Source organism: Meles meles, chromosome 7 (assembly GCF_922984935.1).
Source record: "Meles meles chromosome 7, mMelMel3.1 paternal haplotype, whole genome shotgun sequence".
NCBI classification, from domain to species: Eukaryota; Metazoa; Chordata; class Mammalia; order Carnivora; family Mustelidae; genus Meles; species Meles meles.
In genome coordinates, this window is record NC_060072.1 from 121935096 (window position 1) to 121955632 (window position 20537).

The 20537-nt window shown below is 38.9% G+C and overlaps 1 protein-coding gene and 1 pseudogene across 1 annotated transcript in view; one reads left to right on the forward strand and one right to left on the reverse strand.

Moving 5' to 3' along the window:
• Window positions 1-20537, reverse strand: part of CCDC3 (coiled-coil domain containing 3) — a 121101-nt gene that overhangs the window by 13242 nt on the left and 87322 nt on the right. The window lies entirely within an intron of this gene.
• Window positions 9702-10932, forward strand: LOC123945760 (annotated as a pseudogene).

Genomic DNA, 20537 nt, shown 5'->3' on the forward strand with positions numbered 1-20537 from the left:
CACAGCAACTGCAGCCAAGCCTCTCACTGGCTGTGCAGGGAGCAAGCCTTACTCCTCAGTATACTCACAGCTGTCCTAGTACTAAGTCCTAGCGGTAAGTACCTGTGGTAACTCAGGTTAAGTGCCAACCCCACCCACCAGCCAGTCAGCCTCTAAATTGCACATAGGAAGGAACAGATGTACACCAGTGTGCCCATGGCATGAAAGTGGGTCATTGCAGCCAGCTGAGCTGAGGGCCAACTGCACTTAAGAGTTTGCTCACATCAATCATGGTTCAGCCACAACAAGAGCGCATATACAGCCCACATAGGGGACACCCCTGGAGCACCTGGTTCTAGTGACTAGAGGGAACAAGACCACAGGGCACTATAAGATCCCAAATATATAAAGCCACTATTTTCAAAACTTAATTTGGCTTACCTAATACATAAAAAGCACAGAGAGACAAAATGAGGAGACACAGACATGTATCTCAAATTAAAAAAAAATCACAGTAAAAGAACAAAATGTTTATCTGTTTTGCATGTGTTGAGTTTGAGGAGTTCTTTACAGATCTTGGATATCAGCCATTGAGATACCACCTTACACCAGTTAGAATGGCCAAAATTAACAAGACAGTAAACAACATGTGTTGGAAAGGATGTGGAGAAAGGGGAACCCTCTTACACTGTTGGTGGAAATGCAAGTTGGTGCAGCCACTTTGGAAAATGGTGTGGAGATTCCTTAAGAAATTAAAAATAGAGCTTCCCTATGACCCTGCAATTGCATTACTGGATATTTACCCCAAAGATACATATGTAGTAAAAAGAAGGACCATCTGTACCTTAATGTTCATAGCAGCAATGCCCACAGTTACCAAACTGTGCAAAAGACCAAGATACCCTTCAACGGACAAATGGATAAAGATGATGTTGTCGTATATACTATGGAGTATCATGCCTCCATCAGAAAGGATGAATACCCAACTTTTGTATCAACATGGATGGGACTGGAAGAGATTATGCTGAGTGAAATAAGTCAAGCAGAGAGAGTCGATTATCATATGGTTTCACTTATTTGTGGAGCACAAGGAATAAGATGGAGGATCTGGGGAGATGGAGACAAGAAGAGAGTTGGGGGAAATTGAAGGGGGAGACGAACCATGAGAGACTAGACTCTGAGGAACTAACTGAGGGTTTTGGAGGGGAGGGGCTGGGAGGTTGGGTGAGCCTGGTGGTGGGTATTGTGGAGGGCATATATTGCATGGAGCACTGGATGTGGGGCATAAACAATGAATTCTGGAACATTTAAAAAATAAAGTAAAAAAAAAAGAGCAAAATGAAACAGATAAGCAATATGGTCGATAAAGATACTCACTGGACTTGAGGGAAAAGTAGATAACTTAGTGAGAACTTCTACAAAGGGACAATATAAAACAGAGCCAAAGAATACAGTAACAGAATTGAACAGTACACTAGAAGGAATCAACAAGAGATTAGAGGATGCCAAAGAATGGATCAACTTACTGGAAGATGGAGTAATGCAAAGTAATCAAGCTGAGCAGCCAAAAGATAAAAGTATATTATAGGAGAAGGGAAGATGGCAGCAGGAAGAGGACCCTAAGTTTGCCCCACCCCAAGAATACAACTAGATAATTATCAAATCACCCTACATAAACCTGAAATAAACCTGAAAACTGGCAGAACAAACTCCATAAGGTAGAGAAAAGGCCACACCAAAGAAGATGGAAAGTGCAGAGACATGGTTTGGAGAGAGAACCAGATAGTGATCACCATGGACACAGAGAAGGGAGAAAGACAGGAGTGCATAGGGGAAATTGATCCCCATAGCAAGTGGCTTAGAAAGCGAGAGAGGCCAAATTTTCTGATTTTTGGCAACCCATGGGCTTAAAGTCCAGAGTTTTAAAGGTCATTGGGCTTTGCTTTGAAAGAGCCCAGATGCTGCTCTTGGAGCAAAGACAGGGAAAACAGCCCACAACATACAACATGGAAACTGATCTGAAGAGCTCCTGGGAACACAGTGGGGAGGTTATTTGTACATCTCTGAGTGCATCCCAGAGAGGCAGCATTCATGGAGACATCCCTCCCAGGGAACAAAGGAACTGGCAGATGCCATTTCCCTCCCTGGTTCCACAGCATAACCACAGGACCACCTACAGGAATCAGTGTAGATCAGACACTGGCTGACTAATTTGCCTACACCAAACTTCCCCCCACCCACTCCAATGGAAGTACCTTCCCAGTCATGATTGCATTAGCCCCAGCATGGAAGGCCCTGTTCCCCAGAAGATCAACCCAAACCCTTACCCACACCATGTTTCCTGACCCAGGAAATATGCAGGACATCAGTTCTGGCAGTGGTGGTGATAAGTTTCATTTCACTAGCAGGCTAGAGCATAGCTGGTTAAAAATTGCCACATTCAGTCCAGGGACAAAACACTGCCCACAAATAGAGTCACTGCAGGTGACTGGCTTGAAACATAAAAGGGCAAGTGCGAAACAACACAGTGCACACAGCACACACTGGAGATACTCCCTGAAGGTAATCCCTGAGGAATAAGGAACACTATATACCAGGGAACTACAGAATTTCTTCATAAAGCCATTACCCTCAAGAACAGGAGATCTAGATGACTTTCCTGACAAAGAAGCCGACACAGGGGAATTTGTCCCAAATGAAACATCAGGACAGGACCACAACCAGAGACATATGTGAAATAGATATGAGCAAAATGCTTAATAGAGAATTTAAAGTAATAATCAAGAAGATACTCACAGGGCTTGAGAAAAGAGTAGAAGGCATCACTGAGACCAACAAACATAGAGATGAATAACATAGCAGGGATAAAGGACTTAATCAACAAAATGAGAAACATGTTTGGTGAAGAGAACAGCAGGCTGGAAGAAGCAGAGAAATAATGACCTAGAAATCAGAGTTATGGAAAGTAATCAAGCTGAATGAAAGAGAGAAAATTATGCAAAATGAGAATACTCAGGCAACTCAATGACAGACTTCATCAAATGTAGTAATATTCACATTATAGGAGTCCCCAAAGAAGAGAGAGAAAAGGAGCCAGAGAGTTTATTTGAAGAAATAATAGCTGAAAATTTCCCTTATCTGGGGAAACAATCAGATATCCAAATCTAGGAGGCACAGAACCCCCAACAAAATCAATAAAGGCGGATCCATACCAAAACATATTGTAATTAAAATGGCAAAATATAGTGACAAAAAATATTAAAAGCAGCAAAGGAAGACAGTATAACACAAAAGAAACCCCTTAAGGCTAGCAGGGGATTTTGCAGCAGAAACTTTCAAAGCAGAAGAGAGTGGCATGATATATTCAAAGTACTGAATGAGGAAAACTTCAGTCAAGAATACCCTATCCAGCAAGGATATATTACACAGACTAGAAGGAGAGATAAAGAGTTTTCTAGACAAACAAAAACTAAAGGAGTTCATGACCTGCAAGAAATATTAAGGGGGATTCTTTGAGTAGAAAGGAAAACCAGGAGTGATAGTATAAAGGTAAGAAACACAAAAGTCGGGGGATGGGGGGGAATGAGTGTTTCTGTAAAAAATAAAGGAACTCACAAAATAGAAGATTTTAAAATATAAAGCCATATACCAAAAACATGGAGGAGTAAACAATGGGTTCAAATATAAACAACCCTCACCTTAATATAGACTGCTATGTACAGAAAGTGTTACATAAAAACCCAACCCAAAACCAAAAACCACTAATAAGGGGCACCTGGGTGAGTTGAGCATCCAAATTATGATTTTGGCTCAGGCCATGATCTCAGGGTTGTGAAATCAAACCTCAAGTCAGGCTCCTTACTCAGCAGGGAATCTGCTTAAGATTCTCTCTCTCTCCCTTTCCCTCTGCACTACACCCCTACCCCCGGTAGCGCTCTCTGCCTCTCTCTCTCTCTCAAATTTTTTTAAAAACCACAAATAAATATGTAAAGAATAAGAAAAAAAAATCTAAACAAGAAAGGATGAGCGAAAATTTTCAGGAACAACTGCAAAACAAGTAATGGCTATAAATACATATCTATTGGGTGTCTGGATGGCTCAGTGGCTTAAGCCTCTGCCTTCGGCTCAGGTCATGATCTCAGGGTTCTGGGATCGAGTCCCGCATCAGGCCCTCTGCTCAGCAGGGAGCCTGCTCTCTTCCCACCCGCCTACCTCTCTGCCTACTTGTGATCTCTCTGCAAATAAACAAATAAAATCTTTAAAAAAAATAAAAATACATATCTATCAATAATTACTTTGAATGTAAAAGGACTAAGTCCTCTGATCAAAAGACAAAGGGTGACAAGAGGGATAAAAACAAAGACTCATCTATATGCTGTCTACGAGGGACTCATTTTAGACCTAAACCCACCCACATATTGAAAGTGAGGGGATGGGGAAGTATTTATCACGCAAATGGATGTCAAAAGAAAGCCAGCCTAGCCAATCTTACATCAGACAAAACAGACTATTTTTGTGATCATTTTAAAATTTAAATTCAGTTAACCAACAGATAATACATCATTAGTTTCAGATGATAAAACAGACTTTAAAACAATGATTATAACAAGAAACAAAGAAGGACATTAGGTAATAATAAGAATTGTAAATATTTATGCACCAACATGGGAGGACTCAATTTATAAAAACACTTACTAATGAAGGAGCAAATTGATAACAACACAATAATAGTAGGGGACATTAACACCCCACTTAAATCAATAGATCATCTCAACAGAAGATCAATAAGAAAATAATGGCTTTTCAAGTACAGAGGGAACATTCTCCAGAATAGATCACATATTAGCCCACAAAACAACCCTCGAACAAATTCAGGAAGACTGAAGTTATATAAGCCATCTTTTCTGACAACAGGCTATGAAACTAGAATTCAACCACATGAGAAAATCTGTAAAGACCACAAATAAATGCTATTAAATGATCAATGGGTCAAGTGGGAAATAACAGAAGAAATAAAGTACATGGAAACAAATGAAAAATTTTAAAAATGTTTCAAAACCTTTGGGATGCAGTGAAAGTGGTACAAAGAGGGAAGTTTATAGCAATAGAAGCCTACCTCAAGAAGCAAGAAAAATCTCAAACAACCTAACCATACACCTAATGGAGCTAGGAAAAGAACAACTAAACTGAACAGAAAAGAGAAAATAATAAAGATTAGAGTAGAAATCAGTTATACAGAAACTAACAAAACAATGGAACAGATCAGTAAAATTGAAAACTTCTAGGCAGACTTACCAGGAAAAAAAAAAAAGAGAGAAAGGACTCAATAAAATCACAAATGAGAAGCGTAATAATAACCAACACCAAAGAAATACACTTATAAGAGGATATTATAAAAAAAAGTGCCAACAAGTTGGACAACCTGGAAGAAATTGATAAATTTCTAGAAACATAAACTACCAAAACTGAATTAGGAAGAAATAGAAAATTTGAAAAGACTGATAACCAGCTAAGAAATTCAATCAGGAATGAAAAAACTCCCAAACAAACCTCCAGGACCAGACGGCTCCAAAAGCAAATTCCAAACATTTAAAGAAGAGTTAATACCTATCCTTCTCAAACTATTCCACAAAACAGAAAAGGAAGGGAAACTTCCAAATTCATTCTATGAGGCCAGCATTACCCTGATACCAAAACCAGTTAAAGTCACCACTCAAAAGGATAACTACAGGCCAGTATCTCTGATGAATATAAATGCAAAAATCCTCAAAAGGGGCACCTGGGTGGCTCATTCAGTTAAGTGTACGACTCTTGGTTTCAGCTTAAGTCAAGTTATCAGGATCATGAGATCGAGCCCTGTGTTTGGCTCCATGCTCAGCAGTCTGCTCAAGATTCTCTTTCCCTCTGCCCCTACTCCCATCTCATATAAATAAATGTTTAAAAAAATCCTCAACAAAATACTAGCAAACCAAACACAATACATTAAAAAATTCATCTGCCACAATCAAGTGGGATTCATTCCTGGGCTGCAAGTATGGCTCAATATTTGCAAATCAATGTGATAGAGCGCCATCAGTAAGAGAAAGGGTAAGAACCATATGATCATTTAAATAGATGTGGAAAAGCATTTGGCAAAGTACAACACCCATTCATGGTAAAAACCCTTAACAAAGTAGGTTTAGAGAGAACATACCTCAAGATCATAAAGGCCCTATATGAACAACTCACAGCCAACACCATCCTCAATTGGGAAAAAGCGACCTACCCTAAGGTTAGGAACAAGAGAGGAATATCCACTTTTACCACTTTTATTCAGCATAGTACTGGAAATCCTAGCCACAGCAATCAGACAACAAAAAGGGATAAGAGACATCCAAATCAACAAAGACTTAGTAAAACTTTAACTATTTGTCGATGGCATGATAGGATATATAGGAAACCCAAGACTCCACCGAAAAACAGGTGAACTGACACAAATTCATTGAAGTCACCAGGTAAAAAATCAATGTACAGAAATCTGTTGCATTTCTATACACCAATAACAAAGTAGCAGAAATAGAAATCAAACAATCATGCCATTTTCAAGCATACCAAAAACACTAAGATACCTAGGAATAAACCTAACCAAATAGGTAAAAGACCTGTACTCTGAAAACTATAAAATACTGATGAAAGAAATTAAAGATGACACAAATAAATGGAAAGACATTCCATGCTCATTGACTGGAAGAAAAATATTGTTAAAATGTCTACACTGCCCAAAGCAATCTATACATATAATGCAATCCCTATCAAAATGCCAACAGCATTTTTCACAGAGCTGGAACAAAAGACCCCCAAATGCGTGTGGAATCACAAGAGTCTCCCCAAATAGCCAAACCAACCTTGAAAAAGAAAAGCAAGGCTGGAGATAGCACAATTCCAGACGTCCAGTTCTGTTACAAAGCTGGAATAATCAAAACAGTATAACACTGGTACAAAAAAAAGACACATAGATCAGTGGAAAAGAAGAGACGACCCAAAAATAAACCCAGTATTACATGGTCAATCTTTGAGAAAGCAGAAAAGAATATCCAATGGGAAAGAATATCCAATGGGAAAAGAATATCCAATGTCTCTTCAATAAATGGTATTGGGACAACTAAACAACATGCAAAAAAATGAACTTGACCAGTGTCTTACACCATACTCAAAAATAAATTTAAAAATGGATTATCCAAATGCAAGACCTGAAACCATAAAAATCCTAGGAGAGACACAGGCAATAACATCTCTGATACTGGCCATAGCAACCTTTTTCTGGATAGGTCTCTTGGGGCAAGGGAAACAAAAGCAAAAATAAACTTTTTGGACTACATCAAAATAAGAAGCTTCTGCACAAAAAAGAAACAACAAAACTAAAAGGAAACCTATTGGATGGGAGAAGATATTTGCAAATTACATATCCAGTAAAGGGTTAGTATCAATAATATATTTTTAAAAACTGACAAAAATCTAATACCTCAAAAACAGTCCGGTTAAAAAATGGGCAGGAGTCATGAACAGACATTTCTCCAAAAATGACATCCAGATGACTAACAGAAAAAATGCTCAACATCACTCATCATCAGGAAAATACAAATGAAAACCATGATATCACCCCACAGCTGTCAGAATGGCTAAAGTCAACAACACACGAAACAGCAGGTGTTGGTAAGGATGTGGAGAAAAAGAAACCCTCTTTCACTGTTGGTGAGAATGGAAACTGGTGTAGCTACTATGGAAAAGAGTATGAAGGTTCCTCAAAATGTTAAAAATAGAACTACTTTATGATTCAGCAATCATACTACTCATACTGAAAGCATACCAGAACACTAATTCAAAGGGATACCTGTGCCCTTTTGTTTATAGCAACATTATTTATAATAGCTGAGATATGGAAGCAGCCTAAGTGTCCATCAACTGATGAATGGCTCAAGAGGATGTGAAATAGCTATATACATACATCTATATATGAGTAATATTAAATATTATTCAGCCACCAAAAGGAATGAAATCTTGCCATTTACAACAACATGGAGCTAGAGAATATTATGCTAAGTGAAAGAAATCATTCAGGGAAGAACAAATACCATATGATTTCACTGATGTGGAATTTAATAAATGAGCAAAGGGAAGAAAAAGATTAAAACTAATACATTCTTAACTAGAGAACAAACTGATGGTTACCAGAAGGGAGGTGGGGAGTGGGCAGGAAATGTGTTAAACAGGTGATGTGGATTAAGAAGTGTGCTTGTTGAGGGGCGCCTGGGTGGCTCAGTGGGTTAAAGCCTCTGCCTTCGGCTCAGGTCATGATCTCAGGGTCCTGGGATTGAGCCCCGCATCGGGCTCTCTGCTCAGCAGGGAGCCTGCTTCCTCCTCTCTCTCTCTGCCTGCCTCTCTGCCTGCTTGTGATCTGTCTGTCAGGTAAATAAATAAAAATCTTAAAAAAAAAAAAAGAAGTGTGCTTGTTGGGAAGGACCTGGTGATGTATGCATTGGTAAAGCACTCTAGGTACACCTGAAACTAATAAAACACTATTGTTAATTAGAATTAAAATAAAAGCTTAAGAGAATATTAAGGTTAAAGAGACCTCTGTGACCACATCAAGCATAATAACATTCCCATTCTAGGGGTCCCAGGAGGAGAAGAGTGAGACAAAAGAGCAGAAAACCTATCTGAAGAACTAATAGCTACCAACTTCCCTAATCTGGGGAAAGAAACAGAAATCCAGGTCCAGGAAATACAGACCATCCCTAATAAGATGAATTCAGGGAGGTCCACACCAAAACACGTAATAATTCAAATGACTAAGATTAAATGTAAAGACAAAAACTTAAAAGCAATAAAAGAAAAATAGTTATATACAAGGGAAACTCCCTGAGGCTATCATGTGATTTATCAGCAGAAACTTTGCTGGCCTGAAGAGAGTGGCACAACATTTTCAAAGTGCTGAAAGCAAAATACCTACAGCAAAGAATACTCTACCTGAGAAGTTTATTTAATTGGAGAAGAAAAGGCCATAACTAGAAGAAAGTTACAAAAGGAAAAAATTTGACAGGTAAAAGCAAACACATAGAAAAAGTAATAGATTTATTACTTATAAAGGCAGTATAGAGGTGAACACACAAAACTAGTAAAATTACATCTACTAAATTTAGTCAAGAGATACTCAAAGTAAAAATATGTAAAGTGTGACATACACATAAAATGTGGAGACAGGAATAAAAATTGGGTTCTTTTAGAATGGGTTCAAACTTAAGTGACCAGCCACTTAATATAGACTGCTATAGACATAAGATGTTATACATAAACCAGAAGGTAACCAAAAACCTGTAACAGATACAAAAATAAATAAATAAGTAAATACATAAGAGAAAGGAAACATGGAAGCCAACCATAACTGTAAAGGAAATCATCAACTCACAAAACAGGAGAACAAAAGAGAAAACCAGATTTACCAAACAACCAGATAACAATGAATAAAATGGCAACCAGCATATACTTATCAATAATTACTTTAACTATAAATGGACTCAAGACATACAGACCAAAAGGATTAAAAAAACAAGACCCATCTGTATGCTGCTTATGTGAAATTCACCTTACACCTAAAGACAGACTGAAAGTAAAGGATGAGAAAAGAGCTGCTGGTTGTGCACGAGGTTCTCTGAGTTCACTCCCAAGTGCATCTGCAATTCAAAATGTCACTCTCATCCCCCCAAACTACACCCTCCCACCCCAGTAACCCCAGAACCTTCCTTGACATGGACACTAGAGGTGAATAAGTTGGTTGAATTGTCTCAGAATTGTTTGCAGATATGTACCCAAAACTGCAGAAAACTTTCACACATTGCATACAAGAGAAAAAGGCATTGGACCCAACACTGGGAAAACTGTCCATTTCCTAGGATGCCCTTAACATCAAATTATTAACAAATTTATGATTCAGGATAAAGACTTCTCAAATGAAATTGAGACAGTGGAGAAAGTATTTATGGTGCTAAATTTGAAGATGCAAATTTCTATTAGCATGATTGGGAAGGTTTTTCAAACATGGCAGATGCAAGCTGCAATATAAGTGGTTCTCAGTTCTTCATCACAACCATCCTGACTCCTCACTTGGATAGGAAATATGTGGTATTTGGCCATGTAATTAAAGGAATGGGTGTGGCAAGGATACTAGAAAATGTAGAAGTCAAAGGTGAAAAACCTGCAAAAGTAAATAACAGAAGACATAAAAAATATTGGGAATACTTTTTTCAAATCTCAGAACTGGGAGATGGTTATTAAAAAATACACAACCCCCCCCCCCCCGTCCTGACTATCTCTCTGCCTGATTGTCATCTCTCTCTGTCAAATAAATAAATAAAATCTTTGGGGCGCCTGGGTGGATCAGTGGGTTAAAGCCTCTGTCTTTGGCTCAGGTCATGATCCCAAGATCCTGGGATTGAGCCCTGCATCAGGCTCTCTGCTCAGCAGGGAGCCTGCTTCCTCCACCCCCTCTGCCTGCCTCTCTGCCTACTTGTAATCTCTTTCAAATAAATAAATAAAATCTTTAAAAAAGATTTAAGATATGTGAAGGATTCAAAGACTGTTATTGAGCCAGTGGATAGATCAAAGCAGTAACCTATAGCTTTAAGCGGCGGGCTGAATATTGATGCTTGTAAACTGAACATGTCAAATTGGCAGGGAGCCATCGACATTTGTTTGGAGGCACTTGAAATAGACCCATTCAACACCAAAGCACTGTACCATAGAGCTCAAGGATGGCAAGGATTAAAAGAATATGATCAAGCATTGGCTGATCTTAAGAAAGCTCAGGAGATAGCCCTGGAAGATAAAGCTATCCAGGCAGAACTGCTGAAAGTCAAACAAAAGATAAAAGCATAGAAAGAGAAAGAGAAGACAGCATATGCAAAAATGTTTAGCTAATAAATTCAGTTTATTTAGATATGCACTGATTGTTGTATAAAGGCAATAAAAAAATTTAAATGTTTTTGCCTGTTACAGATGATCTCAGAAAATCTGAAAAGACTAAATACTAGTAACAAAATTCAATGGGTAATCAAAAAATTCCAGACCAGAAAGCTTCACATGTAAATTCTGTCAACCTTTAAATGATGGTTAATATCTATCTTTCTCAAACTGTTCCAAAAAGTATAAAAAACAGAAAAGCTGTTCCACAAGTTCAGCATTCCACAAGGCCAGCATTATCCTGATATAATCTATAAGGCCAGCATGACCCTGACACCAAAACAAGACAAAGACACTCCAAAAAAACATAATTAGACCAATATCCCTAATTAACATAGATGTAAAAATCCTCAACAAAATATTAGCAAACCACATTCAATAATATATTAAAAGGTTCATTCACAATAATCAAGTGAGATTTATTCCCAGGAAGAAAGGATGGGGCAAAAAATCCCAATCAACCAAAGTGATAGACCACATTAACAAAATGCAGGATAAAAAGCATATGATCATTTCAATACATGCAGAAAAAGCTGTGGACAAAATTCACTATCTCTTCATAATGAAAACCCTCAAGAAAATAGGTATAGAAAACATATACCTCAACAGAATAAAGGCTATATATGACAAACACACAGCTAACATCAAACTGAATGGTGAAAGCTTAAAGCTTTTCCCTAAGATCACAAAAAAGGAAACGATGTCCAATCAACATAGTACTGGAACTTTAGTGCAACATAGTACTGGAAATCCTCATAATTACAGTCAGACAAGAAAAGCAAAAGGTATCCAAATTGGTAAGGAAGAATTGTTTATCTCTGTTTGTAGAGAGAACATGATACTATAAAGAGAAAACCTTAAAATTCCACCAAAAATGATTAGATCTTATAAAAGTTATAAGATATAAAATCTTATAACTTTAAAAGTTTAAAGTTTATAAGTTTAAAAGTTATACCTTTATAAGTTTAAAAGTTATAAAATCTTATAAAGTTACAGGATACAAAATCAATACAGGAAATCTGTTGTGTTCTGGTACACTAATAATACAATAGCAGAAAGGGAAATAAAACAATCACATTTACAGCTGCATCAAAGAAAATAAAATACTTTGAAATAAATTTAACCAAGTAGGTGGAAGGACCCTTTATTCTGAAAACTATGACAGTGATAAATGAAATCAAAAGTGACACAAATAGGGAGGAGTCAAGATGGCGGAGAAGTAGCAGGCAGAGACTACATCAGGTAGCAGGAGATCAGCTAGATAGCTTATCTAAATATTACAAACACCTACAAATCCAATGGGAGATCGAAGAGAAAAAGAACAGCAATTCTAGAAACAGAAAATCAACCACTTTCTGAAAGGTAGGACTGGCGGAGAAGTGAATCCAAAACGACGGGAAGATAGACCATGGGGGGAGGGGCTGCCTCGCAGCAAGTGGCAGAGCAACAGAGCACAAAATCAGGACCTTTAAAAGTCTTTTCCACTGAGGAACATTGCTCCAGAGGCTAAACTGGGGTGAAGTCCACGTGGGGTCAGCGTGGCCCCAGGTCCCGCAGGGTCACAGAAGGATTGGGGGTATCGGAGTGTTGCAGAGCTCTCAGGTATTAGAACGGGGAAGCCAGCTACAGAGACAGAGCTGAGGACTGAGCTCTCACCTTAGGGTTACCTTGAACTGGTCGCAGGCTGGGTGAGCTCGGAGCGCGGCTGGAGGCTGGGGATACGGGAGTGATTGGGAGCTGTTCTCTGGGGGCGCACTGAGGAGTAGGGCCCCAGGCTCTCGGCTCCTCCGGGCTGGAGACTAGGAGGCTGCCACTTTCATTCCCGTCCTCCAGAACTCTACAGATAGCATTCAGGGAACAAAAGATCCCGAAAGCGAACCTGAGTGAATTATAGTATGGCCCTTGGTAAGGGAGGTGCAATTCCGCCTCGGGCAAAGACACTTGAGAGTCACAACAACAGGCCCCTCCCCCAGAAGAGCAACAAAAAATCCAGCCAGGACGAAGTTCACCTACCAAGGAAAGCAGGTACAATACCAAGGACAGCAGCGGAACTCCAGAGGAGGAGAAAGCAAAGCACGGAACTCATGGCATTCTCCCCATGATTCTTTAGTCTTGCGGTTAATTTTTTTTTTCAATTTTTTTCTTCTTCTGCTAATTTTTTTACCCTTTTCTTTTTTAACGTTTTTTAAGTAGTTTATCTACTATATATAATTTTTCTGTCTTTTTAATATTTTTTCTTTGTTTTACTTTTTAAATTTATTTCTTTTTTTTTCTGAACTCTTTTAATCCCCTTCCCCCCCCCCCCCCATGATTTGGGGCCTCTTCTGATTTGGTTAAAGCGTATTTTTCTGGGGTCTTTGCCACCCTTTTAGTATTTTACTTGCTCCTTCATATCCTCTTATCTGGACAAAATGGCAAGGAGGAAAAATTCACCACAAAAAAAAGAACAAGAGGCAGTGCTGAAAGCTAGGGACCAAATCAATACAGACATTGGTAATATGTCAGATCTAGAGTTCAGAATGACGATTCTCAAGGTTCTAGCCGGGCTCGAAAAAGGCATGAAAGATATTAGAGAAACCCTCTCTGGAGATATAAAAGCCCTTTCTGGAGAAGTTAAAGAACTAAAATCTAACCATGTTGAAATCAAAAAAGCTATTAATGAGGTGCAATAAAAAGTGGAGGCTCTCACTGCTAGGATAAATGAGGCAGAAAAAGAATTAGTGATATAGAAGACCAAATGACAGAGAATAAAGAAGCTGAGCAAAAGAGGGACAAACAGCTACTGGACCACCAGGGGAGAATTCGAGAGATAAGTGACACCATCAGACAAAACGTTAGAATAATTGGGATTCCAGAAGAAGAAAGAGAGAGGGGAACAAAAGGTATATTGGAGAGAATTATTGGAGAGAATTTCCCTAATATGGCAAAGGGAACAAGCATCAAAATCCAGGAGGTGCAGAGAACCCCCCTCAAGATCAACAAGAATAGGTCCACACCCCGTCACCTAATAGTAAAATTTACAAGTCTTAGTGACAAAGAGAAAATTCTGAAAGCATCCTGGGAAAAGCTGGGGTGGCAATCCTTATATCAGATCAATTAGATTTTAAGCCAAAGACTATAATAAGAGATGAGGAAGGACACTATATCATACTCAAAGGGTCTGTCCAACAAGAAAATCTAACCATTTTAAATGTCTATGCCCCTAACGTGGGAGCAGCCAACTATATCAACCAATTAATAACAAAATCAAAGAAACACATCAATAATAATACAATAATAGTAGGGGACTTTAACACTCCCCTCACTGAAATGGACAGATCATCCAAGCAAAAGATCAACAAGGAAATGAAGGCCTTAAGTGACAAACTGTACCAGATGGACATCACAGATATATTCAGAACATTTCATCCCAAAGCAACAGAATACACATTCTTCTCTAGTGCACATGGAACATTCTCTAGCCTAGATCACAACCTGGGACCTAAATCAGGTCTCAACTGGTATCAAAAGATTGGGATCATTCCCTACATATTGTCAGACCACAATGCTCTAAAGCTAGAACTCAATCACGAGAGGAAGTTTGGAAAGAACCCAAATATATGGAGACTAAACAGCATCCTTCTAAAGAATGAATGGGTCACCGGGAAATTAAAGAAGAATTGAAAAAATTCATGGAAACAAATGATAATGAAAACACAACGGTTCAAAATCTGTGGGACACAGCAAAGGCAGTCCTCAGAGGAAAATATATAGTGGTACAAGCCTTTCTCAAGAAACAAGAAAGGTCTCAAGTACACAACCTAACCCTACACCTAAAGGAGCTGGAGAAAGAACAAGAAAGAAATCCCAAACCCAGCAGGAGAAGAGAAATCATAAAGATCAGAACAGAAATCAATGAAATAGAAACCAAAAAAACAATAGAAGAAATCAATGAAACTAGGAGCTGGTTCTTTGAAAGAATCAATAAGATTGATAAACCCCTGGCCAGACTCATCAAAAAGAAAAGAGAAAGGACCCAAATAAATAAAATCATGAATGAAAGAGGAGAGATCACAACTAACACCAAAGAAATACAGACAATTATAAGAACATACTATAAGCAACTCTATGCCAACAAATTTGACAATCTGGAAGAAATGGATGCATTCCTAGAGACATATAAACTACCACAACTGAACCAGGAAGAAACAGAAAACCTGAACAGGCCCATAACCAATAAGGAGACTGAAACAGTCATCAAAAATCTCCAAACAAAAGCCCAGGGTCAGACGGCTTCCCAGGGGAATTCTACCAAACATTTAAAGAAGAACTCATTCCTATTCTCCTGAAACTGTTCCAAAAAAAACAGAAAAGGAAAGAAAACTTCCAAACTCATTTTATGAGGCCAGCATCACCTTATCCCAAAACCAGACAAGGATCCGACCAAAAAGAGAACTACAGGCCAATATCCTTGATGAACACAGATACAAAAATTCTCACCAAAATACTAGCCACTAGGATTCAAGAGTACATTAAAATGATTATTCACCACGAACAAGTGGGACTTATTCCAGGGCTGCAAGGTTGATTCAACATCCACAAATCAATGTGATAGAACACATTAATAAAATAAAGAACAAGAACCATATGATACTCTCCATAGATGCTGAAAAAGCATTTGACAAAGTACAGCATCCCTTCCTGATCAAAACTCTTCAAAGTGTAGGGATAGAGGGCACATACCTCAATATCTTCAAAGCCATCTATGAAAAACCCACCACAAATATCATTCTCAATGAAGAAAAACTGATAGCTTTGCGCTAAGGTCAGGAACATGGCAGGGATGTCTATTATCACACAGCTATCCTAGCCTCAGCAATCAGACAACAAAAGGAAATTAAAGGCATCCAAATTGGCAAAGAAGAAGTCAAACTATCACTCTTTGCAGATAATAGAATACTATATGTGGAAAACCCAAAAGACTCCACCCTAAAACTGCTAGAACTTGTACAGGAATTCAGTAAAGTGTCAGGATATAAAATCAATGCACAGAAATCAGTTGCATTTCTGTACACCAACAACAAGACAGAAGAAAGAGAAATTCAGGAGTCAATCCCATTTACAATTGCACCCAAAACTTTAAGATACCTAGGAATAAACCTAACCAAAGAGGCTAAGTATCTATATGCAGAAAACTATAAAGTACTCATGAAAGAAATTGAGGAAGACACAAAGAAATGGAAAAATGTTCCATGCTCCTGGATTGGAAGAATAAATATTGTGAAAATGTCTATGCTACCTAAAGCAATCTACACATTTAATGCAATCCCTACCAAAATACCATCCATTTTTTTCAAAGAAATGGAACAAATAATCCTCAAATTTATATGGAACCAGAAAAGACCTCGAATAGCCAAAGGAATATTGAAGAACAAAGCCAAAGTTGGTGGCATCACAATTCCGGACTTCAAGCTCTATTACAAAGCTGTCATCATCAAGACAGCATGGTACTGGCACAAAAACAGACACATAGATCAGTGGAACAGAATAGAGAGCCCAGAAATCGACCCTCAACTCTATGGTCAACTAATCTTCGACAAAGCAGGAAAGAATGTCCAATGGAAAAAAGACAGCCTCTTCAATAAATGGTGCTGGGAAAATTGGACAGCCACATGCAGAAAAATGAAATTGGACCACTTCCTTACACCACTCACGAAAATAGACTCCAAATGGATGAAGGACCTCAATGTGAGAAAGGAATCCATCAAAATCCTTGAGGAGAATGCAGGCAGCAACCTCTTCGACCTCAGCCGTAGCAACATCTTCCTAGGAACAACGGCAAAGGCAAGGGAAGCAAGGGCAAAAATGAACTGTTGGGATTTCATCAAGATCAAAAGCTTTTGCACAGCAAAGGAAACAGTTAACAAAACCAAAAGACAACTGACAGAATGGGAGAAGATATTTGCAAACGACATATCAGATAAAGGGCTAGTATCCAAAATCTATAAGGAACTTAGCAAACTCAACACCCAAAGAACAAACAATCCAATCAAGAAATGGGCAGAGGACATGAACAGACATTTCTGCAAAGAAGACATCCAGATGGCCAACAGACACATGAAAAAGTGCTCCACGTCACTCGGCATCAGGGAAATACAAATCAAAACCACAATGAGATATAACCTCACACCAGTCAGAATGGCTAAAATTAACAAGTCAGGAAATGACAGATGCTGGCGAGGATGTGGAGAAAGGGGAACCCTCCTCCACTGTTGGTGGGAATGCAAGCTGGTGCAACCACTCTGGAAAACAGCATGGAGGTTCCTCAAAATGTTGAAAATAGAGCTACCCTATGACCCAGCAATTCCACTACTGGGTATTTACCCTAAAGATACAAACGTAGTGATCTGAAGGGGCACGTGCACCCGAATGTTTATAGCAGCAATGTCTACAATAGCCAAAATATGGAAAGAACCTACATGTCCATCAACAGATGAATGGATAAAGAAGAGGTGGTATATATACACAATGGAATACTATGCAGCCATCAAAAGAAATGCAATCTTGCCATTTGCGATGACGTGGATGGAACTAGAGGGTATCATTCTTAGTGAAATAAGTCAATTGGAGAAAGACAACTATCATATGATCTCCCTGATATGAGGATGTGGAGATGCAACATGGGGGCTTAGGGGAATTGGAGAAGAATAAATGAAACAAGATGGGATTGGGAGGGAGAGAAACCATAAATGACTCTTAACCTCACAAAACAAACTGAGGGTTGCTGTGGGGAGGGGGGGTTGGTATAGGGGGAGAGGGGCTATGGACATTGGGGGGGGTATGTGCTATGGTGAGTGCTGTGAAGTGTGTCAACTTGGCGATTCATAGACCTGTACCCCTGGGGATAAAAGTACATTATATGTTTATAAGAAAATAATAAATAAAAAATTTTAAAAAAAGGAACACAATGGTAAAAATGATGATTAGAGCAAAAAAAAAAAAGTGACACAAATAAATAGATATACTATACTCATGGACTGGAAGAGTATTATTAAAATGCCCATACTACCCAAAGTAATCTACAGGTTCAATGGCAATCCTTATCAAAATACAAATAGTGTCCTTTACCTCTTTGGTTAGTTTTATTCCCAGGTATCTTGTGGTTCTTGGTGCTATCGTAAATGGAATCAATTCTCTAATTTCCCTTTCTGTACTTTCATTGTTAGTGTGGAAGAAAGCCACTGATTTCTGTACATTGACTTTGTATCCTGCCACGTTACTGAATTGCTATATGAGTTCTAGTAGTTTGTGGGTGGAGTCTTTGGGGTTTTCCATATAAAGAATCATGTCATCTGCGAAGAGAGAGAGTTTGACTTCTTCCTTGCCAATTTCGATACCTTTTATTTCTCTTTGTTGTCTGATTGCTGTTGCTAGGACTTCTAATACTATGTTGAACAAGAGTGGTGAGAGTGGGCATCCTTGTCATGTTCCTAATCTCAACAGGAAGGCTACAAGCTTTTTCCCATTGAGGATGATATTTGCTGTAGGTCTTTCATAGATAGATTTTATGAAGTTCAAGAACATTCCCTCTATCCCTATACTTTGAAACGCTTTAATCAGGAACAGATGCTGGATTTTGTCAAATGCTTTTTCTGCATTAATTGAGAGGACCATGTGGTTCTTCCCTCTTCTCTTATTGATTTGATCTATCACATTGATTGATTTGCGAATGTTGAACCAACCTTGTATCCCAGGGATGAATCCCATGTGGTCATGGTGGATAATTTTTTTAATGTGTTGCTAGATCCTGTTTGCTAGGATCTTGTTGAGAATCTTAGCATCCATATTCATCAGTGATACTGGTCTGAAATTCTCCTTTTTGGTAGCATCTTTGCTTGGTTTGGGGATCAGGGTAATGCTGGCTTCATAAAAAGAGTCTGGAAGTTTTCCTTCTGCTTCAATTTTTTGGAACAGCTTCAGGAGAATTGGTGTTATTTCTTCTTTGAAAGTTTGGTAGAATTCCCCAGGGAATCCATCAGGTCCTATACTCGAGGAACTACAGAACACTCATGAAAGAAATTGAAGAAGACACAAAAAGATGGAAGACCGTTCTATGCTCTTGGATTGGAAGAATAAACACTGTTAAAATGTTTATACTGCCTAGAGCAATCTATACTTTTAATGCCATTCCAATCAAAATTCCACTGTTATTTTTCAAAGAGTTGGAGCAAATAATCCTAAAATTTGTAAGGAATCAGAAGAGACCCTGAATTGCTAAGGAAATGTTGAAAAACAAAAACAAAACTGGCGCCATCACGTTACCCGATTTCAAACTTTACTACAAAGCTGTGATCACCAATACAGCGTGGTACTGGCATAAAAACAGACACATAGACCAGTGGAACAGAGTGGAGAGTCCAGATATGGACCCTCAACTCTATGGTCAAATAATCTTTGACAAAACAGGAAAAAATATACAATGGCAAAAAAGACAGTCTCTTCAATAAATGGTGCTGGGAAAACTGGACACCTATATGTAGAAGAATAAAACGTGACCATTCTTTTACACCATACACAAAGATAAACTCGAAATGGATAAAAGACCTCAACGTGAGACAGGAATCCATCAGAATCCTAGAGGAGAACATAGGCAGTAACCCCTTCGATATCAGCCACAGCAACTTCTTCCAAGATATGTCTCCAAAGGCAAAGGAAACAAAAGCGAAAATGAACTTTTGGGACTTCATCAAGCTCAAAAGCTTCTGCACAGCAAAGGAAACAGTCAACAAATCAAAAAGGCAACCCACGGAATGGGAGAAGATATTTGCAAATGACAGTACAGACAAAAGGTTGATATCCAGGATCTATAAAGAACTTCTCAAACTCAACACACACAAAACAGATAATCATATCCAAAAATGGGCAGAAGATATGAACAGACACTTCTCCAATGAAGACATACAAATGGCTATCAGACACACGAAAAAATGTTCATCGTCACTAGCCATCAGGGAGATTCAAATTAAAACCACATTGAGATACCACCTGACACCAGTTAGAATGGCCAAAATTAGCAAGACAGGAAACAACGTGTGTTGGAGAGGATGTGGAGAAAGGGGAACCCTCTTACACTGTTGGTGGGAATGCAAGTTGGTGCTGCCACTTTGGAGAACAGTGTGGAGATTCCTCAGGAAATTAAGAATAGAGCTTCCCTATGACCCTGCAATTGCACTACTGGGTATTTACCCCAAAGATACAGATGTAGTGAAAAGAAGGGCCATCTGTACTCCAATGTTATTGCAGCAATGGCCATGGTCACCAAACTGTGGAAAGAACCAAGATGCCCTTCAGCGGATGAATGGATAAGGAAGATGTGGTCCATATACACGATGGAGTATTATGCCTCCATTATTATCCATCAGAAAGGATGAATACCCAGGGGCGCCTGGGTGGCTCAGTGGATTAAGCCGCTGCCTTCGGCTCAGGTCATGATCTCAGGGTCCTGGGATCGAGCCCCGCATCAGGCTCTCTGCTCCGTGGGGAGCCTGCTTCCTCCTCTCTCTCTGCCTGCCTCTCTGCCTACT